General features: G+C 36.5%; 1 pseudogene; it reads right to left on the bottom strand.

The window, feature by feature from the left end:
• Positions 1-9,667, bottom strand: part of LOC107656078 (excitatory amino acid transporter 5-like) — a 12,423-nt pseudogene that overhangs the window by 774 nt on the left and 1,982 nt on the right.

Raw genomic sequence — 9,667 nt, 5'->3', positions numbered from 1 at the left:
GGAAATGTTACGTCCCTTACCATACTGTGATGCCTGCGGCAACCACATGTGATGACCCCGGGCTGGACTCCGCGTCGTCCACGGTGAAAGACAGCGTGAAGTTTAAAAAAACTTTTTTTTAAAAGAAGTTGTAGTATTCCCTCAGCGACCAGCACGGATCAGCTCTAGGCATGACGAAGCGATATCGTCCTCTTTTGGAAGGCCAAACAAAGTAGTTTCGCTTTCACTACGAAGCACACAGCGCCTTCACGACATGGCGGCAGCGTCAACAATACTACAGCGAGAATAAAAGTTACGCCTTCTTTCTTTGCGTGAACATTTGGGCGGCGTTATGCAAATCTTCCCAGATAGTGATGTAGACATGTGGGGGCGTGTTAGAACGAGCCGTTTTAGGTAGGTGTGGCTGACTCTTAACTTTTATAAAGAATATCTCTTTGGATTTGAGACTTTAGTCTTTGCAACTTTACAGATCTTCTTTATGCGCCAAGAGCTTGTAACACTCCAAAGAGAAAGGAAAAATTGAAATCGCATCATATGTCGCCTTTAATCAAACACACCTGATTCAGGTCATCAGCTCATTAGTAGAGACTCCAAGACCTGAAATTGGTGTGTCAGAGAAAGGAGACATGCAAAATGAGCAGTGTTGGGGTGCCTCCAGGACCAGGGTTGGGAACCACTGGTTTAAGCTACAGAAAGGTTATACGTATGAACTTTGTTTTGAATGTATTTTTAAATAAATTCATAGATACAGAAGAGAAAGAAAATGAGTGGCATGTCATTGACCCAAATACTATAAACAGAAAACGGATGTTAGCTTACCGCTCTGTCAGGTGGGAAGTCTTTTTGACACAAGTGACCAATGATTCCAGCTGCCAGAGCGTCTCCTAGCACGTTGATCATGGTTCGAAAGCGATCTCTTTAAACCAGAAGGAGTAGAAGACTTTATTCTTGATTCTGTTATCACAATTTCCCTCATGCATTCTTTTAGTATTTACTCTTGTTAACATTTACTATTTATTAATTTAGATGATCCATTGATTACAGCTGATTACAGCTATTAAGAACTGTACTGTTTTTTTTTTTCTTTTCCAGCAGATAAAAATGGCAGTTATGTCAACTTACAAGATCCAATCAATGGCCACAATCAGCGTGATGTCATCTGCTGGGACGGATGTCAGCACTATCACCATGGTTACAAGGCCTGCCTGAGGGATTCCAGCAGCACCTATGCTGGCAGCGGTCGCTGTTATACTAAAGGAAATCAGAACAGTAAGATTTTTATGATTTTATCGATTCCTGATAGAACTGATCATGCTAGATGAGTTGATATAGTTTATATTATGATATCACATTATTTATTTGAAAGATAGTTAAAAATGCATGCATAACATTTGCTGAAATTACATATTTAAGAATTATTAAATATGAAAAAAATTGATAAAAAAAATCTGTAAAATAAGGAGATTTATTTAGAGGGCAACTTCTTGATTCTGTAATTATTATAGTAACACTAAACCTGACTATATTTGGTTACATCTTTGCCTTTCTGCAAGTACCTGATGGTGACCAACTGTCCGAAATCCAGTTCGTACTCATTGACCTGGGCAATGAAAATAGCAGCGACTGCTTCATACAGCGCCGTTCCATCCATGTTAATGGTGGCTCCCACTGGCAGCACAAACCGGGCAATCTGCCTGTCCACTCGGCAGTTCTCCAGCAAACATTTCATTGTAATGGGCAGTGTTGCTGAACTGTGAAAAAGAGAGAATATCTCACGTTTACAAGGTCATTAGGTCAACTCACGTTTCTACTTCATTTAATGGAGTTAGGACAAGCCACATACACATTTTTTTTTTTTTTGGGAGTTCATCTAAGGCCCTATGGTTTCCACAATGTGGAAAATGCAGACCGAATTGCAGAATCCTTTACTGTATAATGCGGAATGTCTCGGAATTTGCTAAATTTTGGATGGATAAACCAAAAGTAGGTTCAGCACACAAATCAAAACGTGATATGGACTAGTGTCTGTGAATATTAAGCCACAAAAAGACATTTAAATATGAATCCTGCATGTTCTGCGTGTCTCTGTGTGAATGGCGCAGAAGCATTTCATTTAATTTACTACACACATACAGAAGTGCATGTGACGCTCGCGGTGTTTCCAGCCTCTGCCGCCTCAATATATGAGTACATGAACACATGAACATGACCTCTAGAACTGCTCTGAGTCACTTCAGGAGCATTTTAGCGTTTCATTTGAGAAAAACATTGTCATATCGCTACAAACAGAAACTTAAAGGTCTTCACGGCAACCCGTCAAAATTAAAGCTGGGGTTAACTTGAAGAAACTGTGACAGAAATCACTTAATGTAATGATAGTACTACTACTACTCATAAAATTATCATCAAAACATTATTTTTTCAAGGAATATTTACCAGAAAAAAATATTTACCAGAATTTACCAGAAAAATGTAAATACACAGTATTTAAAAAAAATAAAATAAAAAAATAATACATTAATATTTTTTTATAAAATCAATTAATTGAAGATGCTTTTGATTATTAAAATTTAATGAAACCAGTCAAATTTAATCCAGAAAAGTAATGAAAAACACAGAGTTTGGTAAAATAATACTGAATTTGAGAAGAAAAATAAAACATTTCATAGGGCATTAAAAATGTATTTTTTTTGTTAAACTTTTAATAAATTGCTGTTAAATTGTGTAAGTTTCATGATTTATATTAATTAGACATGCTTTTGGATTAAAACAAATAATATAGCCATTAAAACAGAGTATAGAAAAATTGAAACTGGAAAAAAAAAAAGATTCCAGAAAAATAAAAAAAAATGAAATTTGGGGAAAAAAATTAAACTGATTTCATAGGGCCCTAGTTCTTCATACCTGGATGATGTGGCGAGAGCGATGACCATGGCTTGCAGAAGCCCTCTGATGTGTGTGAAAGGATTTTTCCGTGTCAGAATGAAATAGAAGAATGGAAGCAAGATGAGGCCGTGCACAAACAGGCCTGCCATGACCGTCATCCCGTACCAGCCCAGCTTCTTCCCAAGTGTGGAGGGATCACTCATGTCCAGGATTTTGCCAGCCACAAGGCAGATGATCCCAAAAGGAAAATACCTCAAATTCTCAAAATGTGATGACTTTATCTTCAACAGTCAACATGAAAAATTGCTGTCCTGTCATTAATTTGCCACTTTGTCATAATTTACTAACCCTCATGTCATTCCAAATCTGTTTTTTGTTTTTGTTTTTGAGGAACATTTTGATTCGATGGACATTTATCGTATGATTCTTTAAAATATCTTTTCTGTTTTGTAGAAAGTCAAACAGATTTGGGATGACGTAAGAGTAAGTAAATTACAGAATTTACATTTTTCGATAAACTATGACTAACTATTAAACTCAACATGAAAACTCAACTTATTTTACTTCTTTAATGTGATGCATTTCGAGTAAAGAAAATTCAATGCAAAAAAAAATGCAGGAGGGTACTGTTTGTCCACTGAGACTTGAAAAAAGGTATTAATTAAAACAGTGATTTATTATTATTATTATTATTATTATAATTTAGTTTTTATTACTAAACATTTTGTTCTTTGAATAACATGCAGTGTTGTATTGTTCACATTAAGAAAGTATAACGTTATAACCACTTTTCTGTAGCTTGCGCTAACTGTCGTACGCGGAAGCAGCTCCAGGAGGATGACGTAGGACATATCTCGCGAAAACCAATGTTTGTTTACAGGAGCAAAGGAAGCAAAGTTTCCTTACTTTAGCAAAGGAAAACCAGTCTCCTCTTGGCTTATATCGAAATCCTCTGACATTTTTCTTTACAAATCCTCGTTTTGTACTTCTAATTCGTGACTGGTGTTTTGTTTTGTTCTCTCCTCTCTGCTTCCGCGTTCGTCACATCTCACCGGCGCATGCGCTACCCATACGTCCTACGTCATCCGCCCGGAATGAACGTGCGTACGACAGTTACAGGAAGTGACAGAAAAGTGTTTATACGTTTTTAAATATGTATATTTTTATTACAACAACGCATGGATTTGCTACAGAAGGCCTTCATTCACCCCCCGGAGCCGTGTGAGGCACGTTTTTCTATGGATGTATGCGCTTAATTTCACTTCTTTAGGACTGATGAAATGTAACACCTGCTGAGTGCCATTGTAAAGCTTGGAAGATCAAAGACATTTTTTAATATAACTCCGACTGGATTCGTCTGAAAGAAGAAAGTCATATACACCTAGGATGCCTTGAGGTGAGTAAATCATGGGCTAATTTTCATTTTTGGGTGAACTAACCCTTTAAGGGAGTAAATAGGGTCCATTTTGATTTCAGTCAATGATTTGGAGTCAAATATAGAAACTGTGTGCCCTGAATATTTAGGCCTAAATATAAGCTTTACGTTGCATATAAAAATTGCCATCTGTTTAGATTACACAATGTTAACCTAACTAATACATCTGTCAGTCAGTCATACGTGAAACAGTTAAGATTTCTGTAATGGTACCTACTAATAAATGTATTTTAAATACACAATAACCATGTATAAATATTAATCAGCAATACATTTCTCATACAACTGAATATTGCTTGTTCCACAGCTAGCCATATTTTAACCATGTTCATACTTTTTAACTGAATCATTTCAATTATTTTTGCAATTTGAATAAATGCGTTTTGAAAATATGATCTTAAATGGATGCAATTTGTTTTTTTGTTTTTTTTTTGAGTGCAGAAATCATACCCGTTTCATTGATTAGTTAATATTAAAACTGTGTAATCCAAATAGATGGAAATGTTGTATGCAATTCAAATGGGATAAATCTTAAATTTAGGCCTAAATAGTTTGTGACGTGTGTGACAGCCCCATACTAGCCAGCATCATGGAGAAGTGTGAGACAGCTCTTAAGCGCAGGTGATCCATAATCCCCGCATGTGCCGAACGACAGTGTGGCTTTAACACACCTTCACGCTGGCAGCCGTTATGCACAGCACGTGCCAGCTGCATGCTGGAAACCTTCACTCAGATCCTCGGCTAATAGTATCTGAGCTTCTCAAGCTTCTCAATGGCCAATCCTGGCCAAGTATTGTGTACAAACAACTTCCTGATCTTAATTTCAACAACAAACAGTCTTTGTATGGAACTGCTCCTTTAAAAACCGTAAACTGAATGATTGTTTTGATTGCCAGATGTCTGAGTATGAATGAGTGCTTTCTCTCTTACCATACGGCCGCATTAATAATCTTCATCACACATTCATTGATGCACTGGCAAACGTTCACCAGAGGAGCTCCCCGTTCGCCCATTTTACCAAGCAAGAGACCTAAATGAAAAGCCCTTCATTATAGTTGCACATTTGATCGTGATTTCACTTAGTGAAGATGCTTCATTAGGTGAAGGCAGATGTTTTACCCATCGTGGCTGAGAAAATAACAATGCCGAGTACATTCATCTGCTGACTGCTGCCTGGACGGGTCTTGTACTCAATGTCTGGAGGTGGCGTTAGTTCCAACTGCACCATCCGACCCTTTGGATTGTCTTCATCAGGCATCAGGTAGACCAAATTTGGGCGTCCTGTGTTCACTGGTGTTTTTATGATTGGAATAATATCTGTCTTGTACTGAAACAACAAAATATAGAAGTAGGTTTTATGTTTTCTTTGCTTGTACAAACCTTGTTCTTACAACCAGTGTTGTAAGTATTCTAGGTGGTTATGAAGGGAATTTCAATGTGTTTTAGTACATTGTTATGTGGATGCTAGGTAATGGTTTACTGGCCCAAGTCCGTAAAGCCCAAATCTCTATGATATCCTGGTGCAAATCTAATGGATTTTATCGTCCACCAGTTGAAAGTCCACAATCAGCTGCATGATTTGAGGTATCGTCTGAGGATGTGTATATTTATCCACAAAATAGTTTACCCATATTATTATGAATGTGTGAAAGTGCAGTGCAATAGAGTTGCATCAGTTGGGTTCCGAAAGTAAAAACTCTATAGAGAAATTGATTAACTACAACTGGTAAATCTTTAAGGACAGACCTGTTCTAAGCTCTGAGGCTATTAATCGATTACATATGCTTTTGTTGAAGCCATCGATTCAAATGAACTTGTTTTTAAAATAATCATATCTAATAGCAGAATTTGTGGTGAAAAACTACATTACCCATGATGCTGTACAGAAAATTCCACCAATCACCAAAAGTGTTCTTTAGCCCCACCCACTCCCGTGAAGCACCGCAAATGACGTAATCGAGTCCACTATGAGAACAGTTAAATATTTGTGTATAGATAGACTGACTTCAAATCAGCAACAGAATTGAACATTCCAAATATGGCTGCCAGGTGAACTGACTTGCCTTGGAAGGGACTTTAGTATTATTCATGCTCCTAGTACAAACACATTACATTTTTAAGCTCACTTAACAGCTGTTATCTTAAGGTGTCTGTTTACTCACCTGCTGAAATGTGGCTTCAATGAGATTGGAGGGGATCATATTCCTGAGGATGGAAATTAAGTATAAGTGGAAAAGTATAGAGCAACTGGCCATATTTAAAGCATATGATGCCTATTCATTAATTGTGTTTTTATGAATATATAGTACACCACATTTATACTTTATATGACACGACGTACATCCTGCAGACTTGAACACTTGAAGTTAGCTATTATCAAGTATAGCTGCACAAGACTCGCTGTGTTTATGGGCAGAGGGGAGTGGGAGGGTCCTGCACTTCTTACTTGGCGCTTTGTGCAGATTACTAAAAATACTCTAATCACTGCTTTAATAGGATTGCACTGTATGGGATGGCCTAAAATCCCCAGACATGGGCAACTCTTCCAATGAATGGCAGTTACAGTGTCCATGAGAATCATTTACTGTCTTTTATGAACATGTCAATCAAAATGAGGAGAAATTTACCTGAAAAGCTTATTGTTTTTAGTAATAAAAAGCTGATAGTAAATGGGAAATTCACCAAAAATTAAAATACTATAATCATTTGCTCAACCTCATGCCATTCAGCATGTTTTTCTTCTGTGTAAAAACACCTTAAAACTGGTCCATGTGATATTTTTATGTACCACAAACTCATAATATATTCTTCTGAAGCAATACAGTAGCTTGTGTGAAGAACATACTGTTGAAGTTCATTAAGACTGATTTTATGAACCGGATCAACTGATTAACTGAAAAGATCAAAGAACAATTCACAGTCACAAATCATGAACATGCTAAGGAAAGCTAGGGTGAATTTGATTGGGTTCCTCACACAAAGCCATCAAATGGCTTCAAAAGGCATATATATTATGCACAAATCATTAGAACTCCTTTTAGGATACTTTTGTGCTTTTTTGTGTAATTTTTGAATCCTGAATGCTCTGGTCCCCATGCTTTGTAAATGCATGGAAAAACATTCTCTTTCTATGTCACGGAAAAAAGTAATACAGGTGAGAATTTGAGAATAGAACTGTCATGTTTGGGTGAACTTTCCCATTTATTTTCCAAGTAGTACATATTCCTGGATCAGCAGTCCTGAAACCATTGAACCATAAACCATTAATGACCCTTAAAATCAGATGCAAATAGGTTGATAAGGAGCCTTTAACCCCATATCTAGGTCTACTCCTAAAATCTGCTTGGCTGATATGAATATTAGTTCAGGAACTACAAGGGTGTTGTTGCTACAAATGTTTGGGACAGTCATACCTGACCAGATCCAGCAGGGCATCTGCAGACGTTATGACTTGTCCACCTCCCAGTCTGCTGCTCTCCAAGTGTGTCCCATAGCCAGGTTTGATGATGAGAACGAGTACAATGCCAACCACTACTGCGATGAAAGTGGTCCAATGGTAGTAAGTGACCGTCAGCACCCCCATCCTGCAGCAGGCCTTCGACTCCATAGACGACAGTCCAGACATTAAACTACAGGCAGACAGTAAGAGTTGAGATCTTCACACTCTTTATGTAGGATAAATGCTTTTTTTTTTTGTATATAAAGATGAGAATGAGTCAAATCTTCACCTGGAGGTAATTAGGGGAAGAATCAACATTTTAAGTATCCGCATGAGCAGCTCACCAGGGAAGGAGAAATAGATTTTTGCCTGGTTACAAAAAAAAAACACAAAAAGAGCTTTTCAGATGAAAACATCAACAACAACAACAAAAAGAGCTAATGTTTAGAATATGGTAACACAGGCTTAAACGTCATACAGTTCTACCACGTGTTATATTTAGTTATATTTAGTTTGAAATGGTTAAAGGGATAGTTCACCCAAAAATGAAAATTTTATGTTTATCTGCTTACCCCCAGGGCATCCAAGATGTAGGTGACCTTTGTTTCTTCAGTAGAACACAAACGAAGATTTTTAACTCAAACCGTTGCAGTCTGTCAGTCTTATAATGGAAGTGAATGGGAATCACGGCTTTGAGAGTCAAAAAAACATTCACAAACAATTGATTTGATTTGATTTGATTTGATTTGATTTGATTTGATTTGATTTGATTTGATTTGATTTGATTTGATTTGATTTGATTTGATTTGATTTGATTTGATTTGATTTGATTTGATTTGATTTGATTTGATTTGATTTGATTTGATTTGATTTGATTTGATTTGATTTGATTTGATTTGATTTGATTTGATTTGATTTGATTTGATTTGGTGATCACTTATTATTCATTATTGGTGCTCAATTGTTAACAAGGGTTCTTATTATCAATTTTGAAAACAGTTTTTGTGGGAATATTTTTTTTGTGTGTGTGTGAACAGTTTTTGTGGTAACAGTTTCTGTGTATATTTTTGTGGAAACCGCAATACTTTTTTTTTCAGGATTCTATGAACAAATTTGAATAGTAATGGTAATGTTTTATTAATAAGAAGAAATGTTTCTTGAGCAGCAAATCAGGATGATTTCTGAAGGATTTTAAATTGTAATAACATTTCACAATTTTATGGCATTTACTGTGTGCATTTACATCCACCAAGTAATTTCTCTACCAATACCGAGCTGATTATTCAGAATTCTGATGCCAATAAGGATAGTTTGGTTTTCTTAAGGAACAAAAAAAAACTTTCATTTGGTACATTAATATCAAATTAGAGGTTAAAATTTACAGACTAACATCAGAGCCCAAACTATTCTATTCAACTGCTATTAATTTTCAGATATAATAATCATACTCAAATGTTTGTAAACTACTCCGTTTCACATAAGATTTTTTACATAAAGCCCTCTCTAGTATTTTTATATCTAATAACCAACTGTGAACACTGGATAACACTTGCAAGGTAAATGCCATGTTAAGTGACATCACTCTAAAAAATGCTGGGTTGTTTCAACCCAACATTGGGTCAAATATTTAACTCAAACCGTTGCAGTCTGTCAGTCATATAATGGAAGTGAATGGGAATCACGGCTTTGAGAGTCAAAAATGACTCATTGACTCAATGACTCAAAATGATACATTGATGTGTAAAGACACTAAACTATCGGTCTGTGCAAGAAACTGAACAGTATTTATATTGTTTTTTTACCTCTGATTAATCGCAATGTCCGAACTGTCCTGAGCATCTCAACAGCCGGCGCGTGACGCGTCTTCTTCTTCTTCTTCTTCTTCTTCTTCTTCTAGCTTTACAGCG

Source organism: Sinocyclocheilus anshuiensis, unplaced genomic scaffold (assembly GCF_001515605.1).
Source record: "Sinocyclocheilus anshuiensis isolate Anshui unplaced genomic scaffold, SAMN03320099.WGS_v1.1 scaffold51, whole genome shotgun sequence".
NCBI classification, from domain to species: Eukaryota; Metazoa; Chordata; class Actinopteri; order Cypriniformes; family Cyprinidae; genus Sinocyclocheilus; species Sinocyclocheilus anshuiensis.
This window is presented reverse-complemented; position numbering and strand designations above follow the sequence as displayed.